We start from the raw sequence: 14,189 nt of genomic DNA on the forward strand, positions 1-14,189 counted from the left end.
TTTTCATTTTTGGGTTTAGACAAGCTTTAATGCTGAATTAAACACAGGGATGTGTTTACCACAAGGCAAACAAGGCAGTTGCCTAGGGAGGCATTTTTCAGGGGGACAGCAGCATTTTTCAGGGAGGCAGTGCCGTCCCCTGAAAGAATGAAAGGAAGAAGGGACACACGCAGCATGGGGACCAGGTGGGATCTCAGAGAGGCTGCGGGTTGCTTGATGGTGCATGCAGAGCCTGACTCTTGTTCCCGGGGAGCTGTGAAGGTGAGTGTCTTATCTCTTGCCGGGGAGGGGGGTTGCCAATGTATGAGGGGCGGTGGTAGTGGAAGGCTCTCTCGGGTGGGGGCGGGGGCAGGGGCGGACTGACAACTCATTGGGCCCCCGGGCAATAGGGGATTATGGGGCCCCTGTGTCCTTGCCCAAACTCAAAAAAGCCTATGAAAAAGGTACCAGGGGCATCTCATGAGGCCCCCTACTGACCCCGGGCAGTGCCCGAGTTTCCAAATGGTCAGTCCGCCCCTGGGCGTGGGTAACGTTGGTCAATGTCAGGCTCTCTTCATGGGGAAGGGGGGGTGTTGGCTGGTGTCAGAATCTCTCCATGGGGGGGAGCCAATTTTTGTGTTGCCTAGGGCAGCAGGAAACCTAAATACACCACTGATTAAACCCCAAACAAAAATGTAGTAGTGCAGCTTACCAAACAGTATATGTGATGGCTGCATTAGTTTTCTTTTTTCGTCCTTTTCCCCCTCTCTTTTCCCCTGGTGATCTGGCCAGTAACACATCTCCTGTATTAGAGTGTCCCCCACTCTATGGGATGAAGGAGCATGGGGGTACAGCAGACAGCAACAATATCAGTCAGGGGAGGGTAGTGTTAAATGTATTAGCATATTTAAATAAGCTACCAAATTGAAGCCAAACTCCAGCTAACACTTTATAATCAGTTATAATCATATAATCAATTATAAATAAATAAAAACTGATCACTGTAAAACCGCTGCCAGTTTTAAATGGTTTATCTCAACTCTGTAAACTGATAAATCTGGAAGAGAGCTTGTTTTTTTTTTTGTTTAAATAACAGGCTTACTGGCTGGGTCACCAGATCAAAATAAAAGAAAGAAAGCCTAAAATTGAAAACTAATGCAGCCATCACATCTAAAAATTGGTAAGCTGCAATATAATATATGTTTGCTTTTGGGTTTAATACTTTTTAAAACAAGCAGTGGCGTCTTCCAGGCATCTGCATAAAACATGCTTTATTAGCATTACACAGGTTGTCCAGGGGATTAAATGATGACTACATTTTTATTCCGCCCCCATTTCACTTTTTTTTTGGTTTCACCTTATCCAGGTTTCCAACGGCAATAAGGTAAAGATTTCCATATGCACTCCTTCATCTCAGGTTCAGATGTACTTCTAAGGGGCCCTCAAAGCAGATATACATGTCACATTTCACCAAATCAGTCCAACAAATAATGTAAATCTCCCTATTAGCCTTTTTTGCATCAGACCCTGTTCCATTGTGGCTTCAGGCAGAGTCGTTACTGGAGTAGGAGCTGAACCACTAGAAACACCGCTCTCATTTGTCTGAAGTGGGATGGACACCAGATGCAATGGCAAGCCCGTGGGTACAGGTGTCACAGATGCTGGTCCACTGACAGAACCGGTGGTTAAAATAGATGGCTGTGTCTGAATAGTCCTCAATGCCACAATTGGAGAGGAAACAAGCGGCATGGAAACATTGGACTCACAATGCGCTAAAACATCCCTGAGTCCAGAAAGTAGGTCTGAATCACATCCACATTTCCTACTGCTGGCAACCCCACTTGGGCTGCTGGTATAGAAAAAATTGTGACCAGATTAGCCCTGATCTGACTTGGTTGTCCCACCCATAGAAACTTGACTCTGAGGATCACCCACTGGACTTGTAGCTAACCCTTGCACACAAACAGTGTGAGATAGAGAGACAGGACTCATTAGGCTGCCTTGGTCCATCAGGCCACATAGCTGCTCCTCAAGATCCCTGCTCTAGGGTCCCATCCTCAGCAGCTGTATCCACTTCCTCAGAGCTGCTGAGCTACCTATGAGACCGGCTTGCTTATGTTTTTTTGTCTAATCTTTTTTTTTATTAGAAGTTTTGAGAGTACAAAACAACAAAAGGAACAAATAAAACCGTATTAAAAATACAAAGAAGAAAAGGCTGAGCTGAGTCAATGGGTCCAAGAAACAATTAGAGATACCCATGTACACATGTAAATAGGATACTGCATTGGTGTTATAATCTTCCTAAGCAAAAAAAGAAAAATGTGAACAGAATGTTCAAAAAAATCAGTTACATAAAGGACAAGGCGGTACACCAACACGTAATTATGTAATGTTTTTATTAGAAAAATATTGTAGTATCTACCAGATAAGTGAAAACTGCGTTGTAAGCATCAACTCACCTTAGACAGTATAAACAACATAAAAACAAAAATAAAAAAGACGTCTTGACTAGGCCAAAGTGCATGGTATGCTGAATTGGCAACGACTGTGTTATTTTCTGCCAAGTTACAGCAAACACATCAGGGGGCACCACCGGAGTATAAAACATGATCCTGATGTATAATCAATCAGTGCACTAGGACCAACTGAACGTAAGTGGTGACAGTATGCTGAAATAAGCGTATATCCAAAACAGTCGCAATATGTGGATAATAACAGTCTCAGATTAGGGATAAGTCACTTAATATAGCAATTCCTGGCACTTGAATCAAGGCTAGCAGAGTCAATAGTCAAAGATGTTTGTGGAATAGGTGACACAATGTGGTATTGGCATTACCAGATGAAACATCACCTGCCTTGCAGGTCACTGGAATAAGTGTAATGAGACTTCAATGCAAGTCATATCATAAATCCTGCAAAGGGATCCTTACAGGATCAGTAGGGTAAATGGTATAGCGTTGTACATCCTTAATGTGAAGTGCCGGGTCCTCCAGGCATGAGTAAGGTTTTGGCCAATCTTTAAGGTGTCTTATATTATATATACTGGGTCTTAGAGCTAATGGATGATACATGAGATATCTTTGTGATTTTTTTTTGCAATTGCATGGGCGTGAACTTCAGTCCCAATTCCTCTTCCCATTCTTGCACAAAATACTGACCACTGCTGTTTTCTCAGGGCTGCTTCCCTAAACATTTGGTTTTCTAAGGAGAAAGTTAACAGTGGACCAGGGGCGGACTGACCATTTGGAAACTCGGGCACTGCCCGAGGGCCCGGGTTCAGAAGGGGGCCCCATGAGATGCCCCTGGTACCTTTTTCATAGGATTTTTTGAGTTTGGGCAAGGACACAGGGGCCCCATGATCCCCTATTGCCCGGGGGCCCCATGAGTTGCCAGTCCACCCCTGCAATGGACAGTGCAGTCTTGAGCCAATCTGTTAGCTTGGAGAAGGGAGGGGAAGGAAGAGAAAGGAGCAGGGGAGTGCCTTGCCATCCTAGATTATGGGGCTGTGTGCTGCTGTTGATGTAGATAGACAAAATTCTAGCCTCTACATGCATGGATGGTCCCATAGAATGCTGCAACAGAAAGGAGTCACTCTGAAACAGAAAACCTGGGGCAGTGGTCATGGCACCAGCATAAAGTGGTGGGCAAAGATTAAAAGACGTTGCATGCTCAGTAGGTGAATAAATGTGCCTCCTTAGTTATATCTATCATTAACCAGTTGTTAATATTGGGTTTTAAAGTAAACCTTTTAGAAACCTGGGCCATTCAAACTAAACATATGCTGAAAAATGATTAGCTGTGGTTACCTCCAGTGAAAACCACATGCCAAATAAACAGTCGAATGAGAGAGCTGAAGGAAATATCCAGTACGGGTATGGAGGAGCATGTGACTACCCCATGTGATGGAAGATATAACTGGGCCAACAAGCACCATCAGAGGGGACCCTTACTCTGTATGTATCAAATATATATATATATATATATATATATTCAAGCCTCTTATTGTGGGACCAGGTTCAAACTTTAAAGAGAAAAATAAATATCACTTCAGATTTCTGTAATCTACTGATTATTTTGACATGCAATTTTTACTGAAGGTAGCCAATGCGTATCCATTGGTGCATATTAAGCTGGCTATAAATTTCCCCAAATTTGGGACAAGTTTACTCGCAATAAAATGAGTTTTAAGCACACTTATAAATACTTTAAGTTTGGGTATATTGGGTTCTGAAATGTGTTTCTCTTTTTCATATATTCCTGGTACATAACCTCTTTTAAACCTGGTTATTTTCAGAATGGATATATATTCAATTTATGCACTCACAACCATTTTGTCTATTTGCTCAGCAAGCTGGACAGATTCCTAAATTGATAAAAGATTGCTTATCAAGCTCTCACCCGTATTCTGGCACCAGTTCATGAAAACTTTATTGCTTTGTACAGCTGTAAATCCATAACACATTTGCGTGTCACAAGCCAAGCAGTAAATGTAAAGGTCAGGTTGCTCTGAAGCATGGAAGTATTACCTGATCTTGTCTTATCATAGCAAACTAAAATACGTGTTAGGAGATAGGAGTAGATTTTTTTACTATTATTTTTCTACCACTTTTATATCTTACACAGTTTTTGTCTTTATATTAACATCTCATAAATCTCTGTACAACACAAATCAGGCTGAGAATGGAAGCGCCAGCAATAAAGCATGCAAACTGCAGTGATATGACCATGCCCTGGTTAAGAGGTGGTGGTTAGGCAGCTTGCAGGAAAGTAAAGGAAGAACCTTAACAGTGTCACCAGGGACATTCAGTATGCAATGAGCAAGTTACGGCCATTTCATACTGCCACTCTGCATTTTGGCCACAGCCCAGGTGTAGCACAAGTATACCCACAGTTCTCATGTGGTTTACCCGCAGTTTCCGATAGACTTTCTATTAGAACACACGTTTTTGATGCGTTTCTGAAAGTGCACCAAAGATGCAGAATGCAAGACTTTGGTGCACTTTCAGAAAATGCACCAAAAAGTCTGTGGGAATATGCAAGTTAACCACACGAAAACCATGAATACACCAGTAAAACAGAAGCTCAGCAGTGTAATACCCACCTTAGAGACAGGGAGGCAAGAATGCCACAAATCTAGTTTTCCTACTGAGGTCATTTTCCTGCCCGTAGAGTGTGGCAGGATATGTGAACACAAGCATTTGTGCACATAGCTAGAAATATTTTGGAATATGACAGCATTTCAGTGGTGTATTTGTCTTCATAAAGACCCACCTTAAGTGCCGGTTCATACCAGAATTTCACAGGATCGTGCTCCGCATTCCTGTGCGATTCAGTGTGATGCGACTTTCAGGCTATTCATTTGAATGGGCTAAAATCACACTGGATTGCACCAACGTAGTGTATGCACTACTTTTAAGAATGCACTGCGTTTGTGATCTGCGTTTGGGGTGTCATTAGGAATCTATTGACACATGCAGCAGATCGTACACCCACTGCATTTGGAATGTTTCCGTACAGCATTCCAGTGTGAACAGGCACTTAATGTATATTGTCCTTGTGTTTTCCAACCTTTGTCTTTTTGTGCTCACTCACAACATCAGCTGAGTATGCTCCACAAAGACAAAGTTTTTGTAACTGCATTAAAGCAGTATTAAGCCCATATAAAGCCCATTAAGCCCAATTGAAAAATGTAATATACTGCAGCTTACAAATCATTAGATGTAGTGACTACTTTAGTATTTTAAGGGTTTTTTTCTTCTGTTTTCCCATGATGATCATTTTAGTACACACTTCCTGTATTAAAGTGCCTACATTTTGGATGAAGGACCAACAGAGACAGCAGCATTGCCAGTCTGGGGGAAGGGGAGTGTTAGATTTACTAGCAGACTTAGATACACTAACAAAAGTCAAACTTTAGCAAAAGCTGGCCATATATTACTCATTTTTATTTCTTTTAGCCAGTTTTATCTTTTTAGTCTCACAGCAGGACTCCCCCTCCATTAGAATGTATTGATCATCACTGCATTGGCTACACACACTGATTAAATGCTGATTTTCCACCAGGACCATTTGACAGAAGCTAGTCTAATGACAGGCTTATACTGAAATTTGTCTGGTTCCTTCTGAAATCGCTGAATTTTAATCCATATATTACCAACTTAACACTTTATAAGCTATTATATTAACAGTTCATTTCATTTTGGGATAAAGCTTTTACATAAATAAATAAAAAATGAATGGTACCACAATGTAACACAACACACTATGGTCCATGCATTGCCATACATTCCAGTAAAACATGTTAAAAAATGCATGGGTGCCATGGGTGCATGCAACACAATATGTAAGGATCCTCAATGGGTGACTTCAATGATCAGTAGGAAGGCTTGGAAGGAAAGTAAGGACTGTGCAAAGCTTAATCTTCAGCCACCTATATCTCTGGATCTATCAACTGTTTTCTCATATTTTTTACTGAAAATAATCTCTGCTTATTAATTTGTTCATTATTGTATATGCTCACTGTGAACTGCTTCCATTTGTGGTAGATTGACGGTAGTTGAAGGCACAGCATAGGATCCAGTGACATGATCTATTTAAACTATGAATATGTTTTACTATCTAGACAGACTGGATTTAATACAGTATATATATTACTTCTAATGTACTGTATACTCTCAAGATATTATTACTGCTGCGACAAGTAAGCGAAAACCATTTGATTGACACTTTAAATAGTATATTGTTTGATAAAATATAATTGGTGTAAAAGATGATGAATACTTTGAAAAGCAGTTGACTTTAACAATATCACTGGGACTACTTTGTTGAGCTTGCAGATGTTTTTTAGCAAGTGAAAAGGCAAAGTCCGTGGTACACCCTTCAATAATTGCTGAAACTGTAAAATCATTCCATGACTAATCTCCAACCGCTGAATAATTTTATGCCGCTTAAAGCTATGATTTGTATTATTCAACAGCCTGGAGACTTTTAGCATAATGCCTCACTAATTTTAATTGTTTTCTAAAAAGATATAGAGTATGAAAGCATGGCATTTTAAAGTGGCTGCAAGAACACCACAAGGTAATGGAAGACCAAATCCCATTTTACTCTGCCCTCTACATTTACCTTTATTTTATATTTTTTCTGAAAACAATTACATTTATGGCCATAAGAACAAATATAGTAACCACTTGTGTGTTCTTATGGCCATAAATGTAATTGTTTTCGGAAAAAATAAACTGAATTAAAATGTAGAGAGCAGGGTAAAGTTGTAATTGGTCTTCGATTTGTAAAAAAATATAGAGTATGAAAGCATGGAATTTTAAAGTGGCAGCAAGAACACCACAAGTAATGGAAGAACAAATCCCACTTTACTCTGCCCTCTACATTTAATTTTAATTTATTTTTTTATAAAACAATTACGGTACATTTATGGCCATAAGAACAAATATAGTAACACTTGTGTGTTCTTATGGCAATAAATATAATTATTTTCAGTAAAAATAAATTAAATGTAGAGCGCAGAGTAAAGTGGGATTTGGTCTCTCTTTTTCACAAAGACATAAGAGTATGAAAGCATGGCATTTTAAAGTGGCTGCAAGAACATCACATGGTAATGGAAGTCCAAATCCCACTTTACTTGGCCCTCTACATTTAATTTTAGTTTATTTTTTCAGAAAACAATTATATTTATGGCCATAAGAACAAATATAGTAACCACTTTTGTGTTCTTTGGATAAGTATTGCAGTCATTTCATTTTGTAGTAGGTGGGGGACGGAGACAAGGGGGGTTCCTGCCATAGAGGTGCAAGGGCCACATGAAATAGCCTGGAGGGCTGGATTCGGCAAAGTCTATGGGTAGCAAATCTTGTTTTCATTTTGGGCTATTTGTAGCGCTAATAGGCAAGCTATTGTCAAAACAAAAGGCATAGACAGCTGGGCACTGCCATGGTGGACATGTACCAATGCCAAAGTTAAAAAATAATAGTAATAATGTGAGGGCCTTTTTATGCACTTTGAGGGTGACTTTTAATTGAAAATACACAGATATTGAAATTACAGGCTTGGGGCATGCCTTAAGGCCTGTTCAAACCATTTCAGCCCTGCCCACCGCAATTCCAATGCAAAGACAAGGCCTTTTTTCTATGTTATCAGTCCATGTTGCAGTGGTGTGCACCGTTGGCTTAGTAATTAAAGCATATTATTTGGTTACAAGGCCTGTGGCATATATTACTCTGTACACAGTGAGTAGGCTCAAGTTTAAGCCGCTGTCACTGTTAGCACAATTTTGCCATATCTGCAATTCATGTTGTTCTCTGCACACCCAAGGCTAAACCACCTTCCTTCAGGGAAGAATTTATCTAAGGCTCTGATTTAGCAGTCAAAGGAGAAGCAGCACCAAAATCGGCTAATCTCTGCCAGTCTTTTTCTTCTTTCTAGCATGCTTCCTGTCAGCACACAAACTGATTGGCTTATTGTACTGCTTCTTCTGCTCATACTCCAGTTCTGCTATGCAGGGACAGCAAGAGACTGATACCAGGTCACACTCAAGTGCTTACATTGCTTGCATTTAAAAAATACATGTATGAATGGACACTACATTTACTTTAATTCACACTTCTTTTACAACTTAGCATTCAATATTGTAGCTTTTTTTTCTGCTGTAGAAGCTTGTGTTGTGGAACATCCTCTCTCTTCATTCACTCTTACAAAACACAGTCAACCCTCCAATGCAGGTCTGAATCTATTTGTCAGCTGGGATTCTGTCATGGGGTTCTGTAGCAGTACTGCCTGCACAGCTCCCTGTCCCCAGACTGGAACTAGATCATTAAAGCAGAACTTTACCCATAACAACTTGATAGAAAAATATTGTTCTTTAGCAAGAAACATATTATTAATTATGCTCCCAAAATTACTCCATGCTGTAACTTGCCTCCAGCATTGTTCCTGTTTCTTCTTGCCAGAGGCTGCTATATTGCTGAAGCCCAGAGCCCCTGAGCGGCAGTAAATCTTTAGGCTGTCAAGATATCAGTCTCTACATTTTCTGCACAGTGCCGATACATTGAGAGAGCATGTGCAGAGCTGGGTGAGACAGTGTGATACTGGATTTTAAGCAGCATAGGCACTTATTTTATTGTTTTACGTAGATATACCTATAAAAGGAGCCAGCCTGAAGTAATCTAGCAGGATTTAATTTTCTGACTAAAGTTCCACTTTAAGGGATAGAGGAACAGTGATGATGCCATCTCTCACTTTATCAGAATGTTCCTTGTCAGCACATGTGCATGTGGCAGAGCCTGAATGGTTTGCCTCTCCCTGTGTGAGCTCTACTATATAAGGCTGATATCAAGACAGAATGAATAGACAATTGCATAAAATGATACTTTTATATCTAGCAGCAGTTATTGTGGATTTTTATATCTGCCCTGAGTTCAGCTTTAATATACCTCCACATCTTTTTTGTAACTCGTTTCTTTTTATAATTTGCCTAAAGTGGCCATGGTCCTGACTCCACTTCTCTTTCTTCTTCTGAAACTTCTCTGTAAATGTAATAGAGGAATTAAGAGAAAGTGTGAGTGAAATATATCCATACGGTGCTGTCTCACAAAGAAACTTTCTGTGCAATTTACTTCAAGCTGTAATGTCAGATTTGATAACTGCTGCAATCTTGTCCATGTGTTTCATGGCTGTAACATGTTTAGCAACGATTCCCTAGCAACCATATCCTTACTTAACTTATCCTTATAGCTAAAAGAATGACAAGGGCACAAAACAGGCTTTCCTGGCCCATCTCACATCAGCACAATATGGGTTAACTCCTCCATTGGAACCCTCAGGACTACCTCTTCAGAGTGTATTAACCACTTCAAGTCCGGACACTTTCACCCCTTCCTGTCTAAGCCAATTTTCAGCTTTCAGTGCTATCATTATTATTATTTTTATTATAATACAGAATTTATATAGCCCCAACAGTTTGCTCAGTGCTTTACAATATAATGGGAAACAATACAGCAGCAATACAGTTCAATACAAGAGGGTTAGGACGACCCTGCTTCTTGGAGCTTACAATCTAATCACACTTTGAATGACGGTCATGCAATACTGTACCCATATGAATTTTTTTGCATTTTTTGACACAGATAAAACTTTATTTTGGTGGTATTTATTCACCACTGGGATTTTTTTTTTTTTTTCTATAAAATAAAAAAGTCCAAACACTTTGGAAAAAAAAGTGTTTTTCTTATAAAATTTTGCAAATAAATAATCTTTCTTCATAAATCTTGGCCAAAATGTATTCAGCTATCTTTTTAGTAAAAAAACATAACCCAAATTAGTTTATAACCAAAAATTATAATTTTTCAAACTTTTTTTTATTTTTGTTTAATTTTTTTATATTATTATTTATGTTTTTTTCCCCACATACCGTCACCCTATCAGTACAGTGTCACCATAGTGACACTGTACTACTTGTGAGGGGTGATGAAGATTTTTTTTTTCTTTTTTTACACTGATTGCTTTTACACCCATAAAGACTATAAAAATAATAATTTCTCCTTCTCTCTGGCTGCATTCTTGCAACCATTGAGAAATACTGTGAGAGCTGTGATTGGTCACAGCTTGTCACATGGTACAAGGCTGTTGTGAATAGCCTTGTACCATGTGACCTCTGTGATCATTCACAGATTTCACACATAGTAAGCAATGATGTCAGAAGTGACATCTTGCTTACTACTCTGCATGTGATCACTGATTGGCCAATCAGTGATCACATGATCGGGACCTCACACAGAGGTCTCGTACAGCAATCGGTGTTCCGCTGTGTCCCAGGGAGAGTGCACAGGCAGTGAATGAGAGGAAAGGAAAATTATGGTAAGTAACTGATAACAATTTTCCGTATTTCTGACTAATGAAAGTAATAGCAGTCATCCTCTGGTGCACTTCGCCCCACAGCTGCAACCACCCACACACAAAACGGAGATCCCATGGGAGGGGGCTATTAAACTTAATGGCACGCCGCACGCACTAGAAATTGCACCCGCACTGGTTACTGCACTGCATTTCTGAAAAGGTGCAGGAACCTCTTCTCTGTGTTTTGTGAGGCATGGCAGCCGATTCAAATGAATGGGCTGCCATGCCTTGGCCCGCAAAACCACACCAGTGTGAACCGAGGCTTAAATCCTCTTACTTGCAGCCGGCCTGCCAACAAACTTGTTTAGAGAGTACACAGAGCTAGGCATGTACACCTCAGTATATATTCTAGGTATATCTGTGCTGGGATAAATTAACTGCTATCTGCATTAGACATGTGCAATTTTGATTTGAAATTCGGACAAACTTTTCATTATTCGGAGAAGCAGATGTATGCAAATTTCCAAATCATAATAGTAGTGAATTTCAATTAATCCAAAATTAAATTATAACGAAACAATGAAATGTATTTCTATTCATTTGTTTCTTTCTGATGACATGATGCAAAAGTTTGGGCCTTTTGTTAATATTTGAGACATCCTAATTAACGTAACATCATAATGAATTGTTCCAAAATGTATACATTCCATTAGCTCTCTGAGATCCATTTCTTTTTTTATTTTGCATTACCATTTTTCAATATTATAAAAAAATGCACTACATATGTAATGAAAACATTTTGCAGTAAATACAGTAAGGTATAAAATTGAAAAAAGATGAGTATTCCAGTTTCCTACTTATTGGGGTTTATTTACTAAAGCTGTTTCACTCAGAATCTTGTGCACTTCTACATGGAGACCAATTGGCTTACAAGTTTTATTGCTAAAACTTAAGTGAACATGCTGAGGTTAGAAGCTGATTGGCTACCGTGCACAGACGCACAGGATTCTGAGTGAGCCCACTTTAGTAAATAAACCCCATTGTGTTTGCATTGGATGGAGGTGGGTCCATCAGAATATCAGAATCATAGCATAACAAATTAATCTGAAATTAAAGTGGTTCTAAAGGCTCACGGTTTTTTACCTTCATGCATTCTATGGATGAAGGTCAAAAACCTTCACTGTGCAGTAGCCCCCCAGTCCGCCTATAACTTACCTGAGCCCCATCTCAATCCAGCGATGTCCACATGAGCTTCAGCTCTCCAGGGAACTCAATCCTGATTTGCTGAGGAAGCAGCAGGAGCCATTGGGGGCACTCAGCAGGAAGGAGGGGCAAGGAACACCAGCAGGGGACTAGAAAAGAGGAGGATCGGGGCTGCTCTGTGCAAAACCACTGCACAGTGCAGGTAAGTAGAAATTGTTTGTTAATTTTAAAAAACAAAACCTTAATATCACTTTTTTAAACCAAGACTTTAATATCACTTTAAGTTTGTGTTCTCTCCTCCTTATGTGTGAAGGTACATAGCTTGACAGACAGCTAAACCTTTCTCGGCAATGAGTTGACAAAGAAGCAACATCCAACTTTGTCTTTATTGCAAAGATATAAGAGGTGAAACTGAGGAACAGAAAATAAGGCGCTTAGTAACACTGTCTGCCATGTGACAAGGCATATTATACATTACAGTAAGGCAATGCACATATAAACACATGTAAGACATGTAGGTTACATAAAACACAGATGCATAAGATATAGACATGTGTGTAGACGTACCGACGATGCTATTGTGAGCCTGAATGTGAGGGTTGGATCCTACCAGCAGCGTGGTTACCACAGGAATGGAGTCTGTGATGAGGAAATGGCTGCTATGAGCAGGGCTGATGATATAATTAGAGTTCATAGGCTACAAGCTATGGAAGCTGAAATGGGTCAAACTTCTACTGTGAAAAGATGCAGTGTATACAAACAGCCACTAGATGGAGCAGTTACACAATGAACAGAGAATTACAAACTGATAAGGCATACTAATAATGCCTAATTAACAAAGAACAAATTGCTGAAGGCATGACAGTTTGTTCCATTTGTTCTTTCAGATATCGTCCAAGCTGCTCATTCCATTTTTCTTTAGAGAGAATAAACATAACGAATGAATACGAAATTGATTTTGTTCCATTCATCCTTTCGGATATCATCCAATCAGCTCATTCCATATTTCTTTGTAACAAATGAACATAACGAATGAATCTGAAATTAATTTTGTTCCATTAGTTTTTTGGATATCATCCAGTCAGCTCACTCCATTTCTCTTTATGGTAGCCAAATTTGAATATACAAAACTAATCATAATATACTAAACTAATCCAAATAGACAAAACAAATTCCAAAAACTGACTGGCAGCACTGACTGGTAGCACTGAAAGGCAGCACTGACGGGCACAGATTGGCAGCAGTGGTGGACAGCACTGTTGGGCACTGCTGGGCAGCACTGAGTGCCCTGATTATCAGTGCAGATGTCTCCTTTGACAGTTGCCAGTTATTGGCAGTACTTTCCTCATGCTGAGGAAAGTACTGCCGATAACCAGCAAGTGTATTTTTATGGTGATTTGGACACAGTTGATCACATGGTAAAAGGCCGCTGTGATTGGCCTTTTACCATGTCTTGTGATCAGCTGTGTTCAAAAGACACAGTGATCACAGACAGTATCGGGTGCGTGCCGCTGGAGACACGCGGAGGACGTGTTCTGGGAGGACATCATATGACGCCCTCCTAGAACTGGATGACCTCACTGTAGCCATCATTCAGAAGGAAGTAGTTAACATAATGAATATGATGAAGCAAAATTTTTAACTTAACAAATGAATCCAAAACGAAACAAATGTTTTCATTGTGCACATCTCTAATCAGCATGCATGGAATTATATCTGTCCAGGGTCGGCCAATAAAGGTGGGCAAAGATGCCAACTTGGAAGGGAAATGGACAGAGACCTCACGGACCTTGTGTCACTAGAGCAGAGGTAACTACTGCTGTTTTTTTTTTCTGTTTAAAGAAGGATATTTAGTTATTTTAACCTCTTCATGCCGACAGTATGCAAATATGCGGCCTCTCGGCTGGGCCTTGGCGATGAGTGGCAACATATTTTGCATACCATTTGTAAACAAACATGTGCTGAGAGTGTGCACTCTGCGCAGTCCCAGCATGTGTCGGTGTCCCACGGAAAGGTCCTAATTTCTCCTTGCGATCAGGACCTTTCCAATCATGTGACTGCCATGACAGTTACATGACCCTAAACCCCACCCCACCTCCCAGCGTCAGAAACCCTGGGAGGTGCCGGCATGAAGGGGTTAAGGATATTTAAAATGAAGT

The sequence above is a fragment of the Staurois parvus genome, unplaced genomic scaffold (genome assembly GCF_062004578.1).
Source record: "Staurois parvus isolate SC_StPar_1 unplaced genomic scaffold, SC_StPar_1.0 ptg000218l, whole genome shotgun sequence".
Lineage (NCBI taxonomy): Eukaryota > Metazoa > Chordata > Amphibia > Anura > Ranidae > Staurois > Staurois parvus.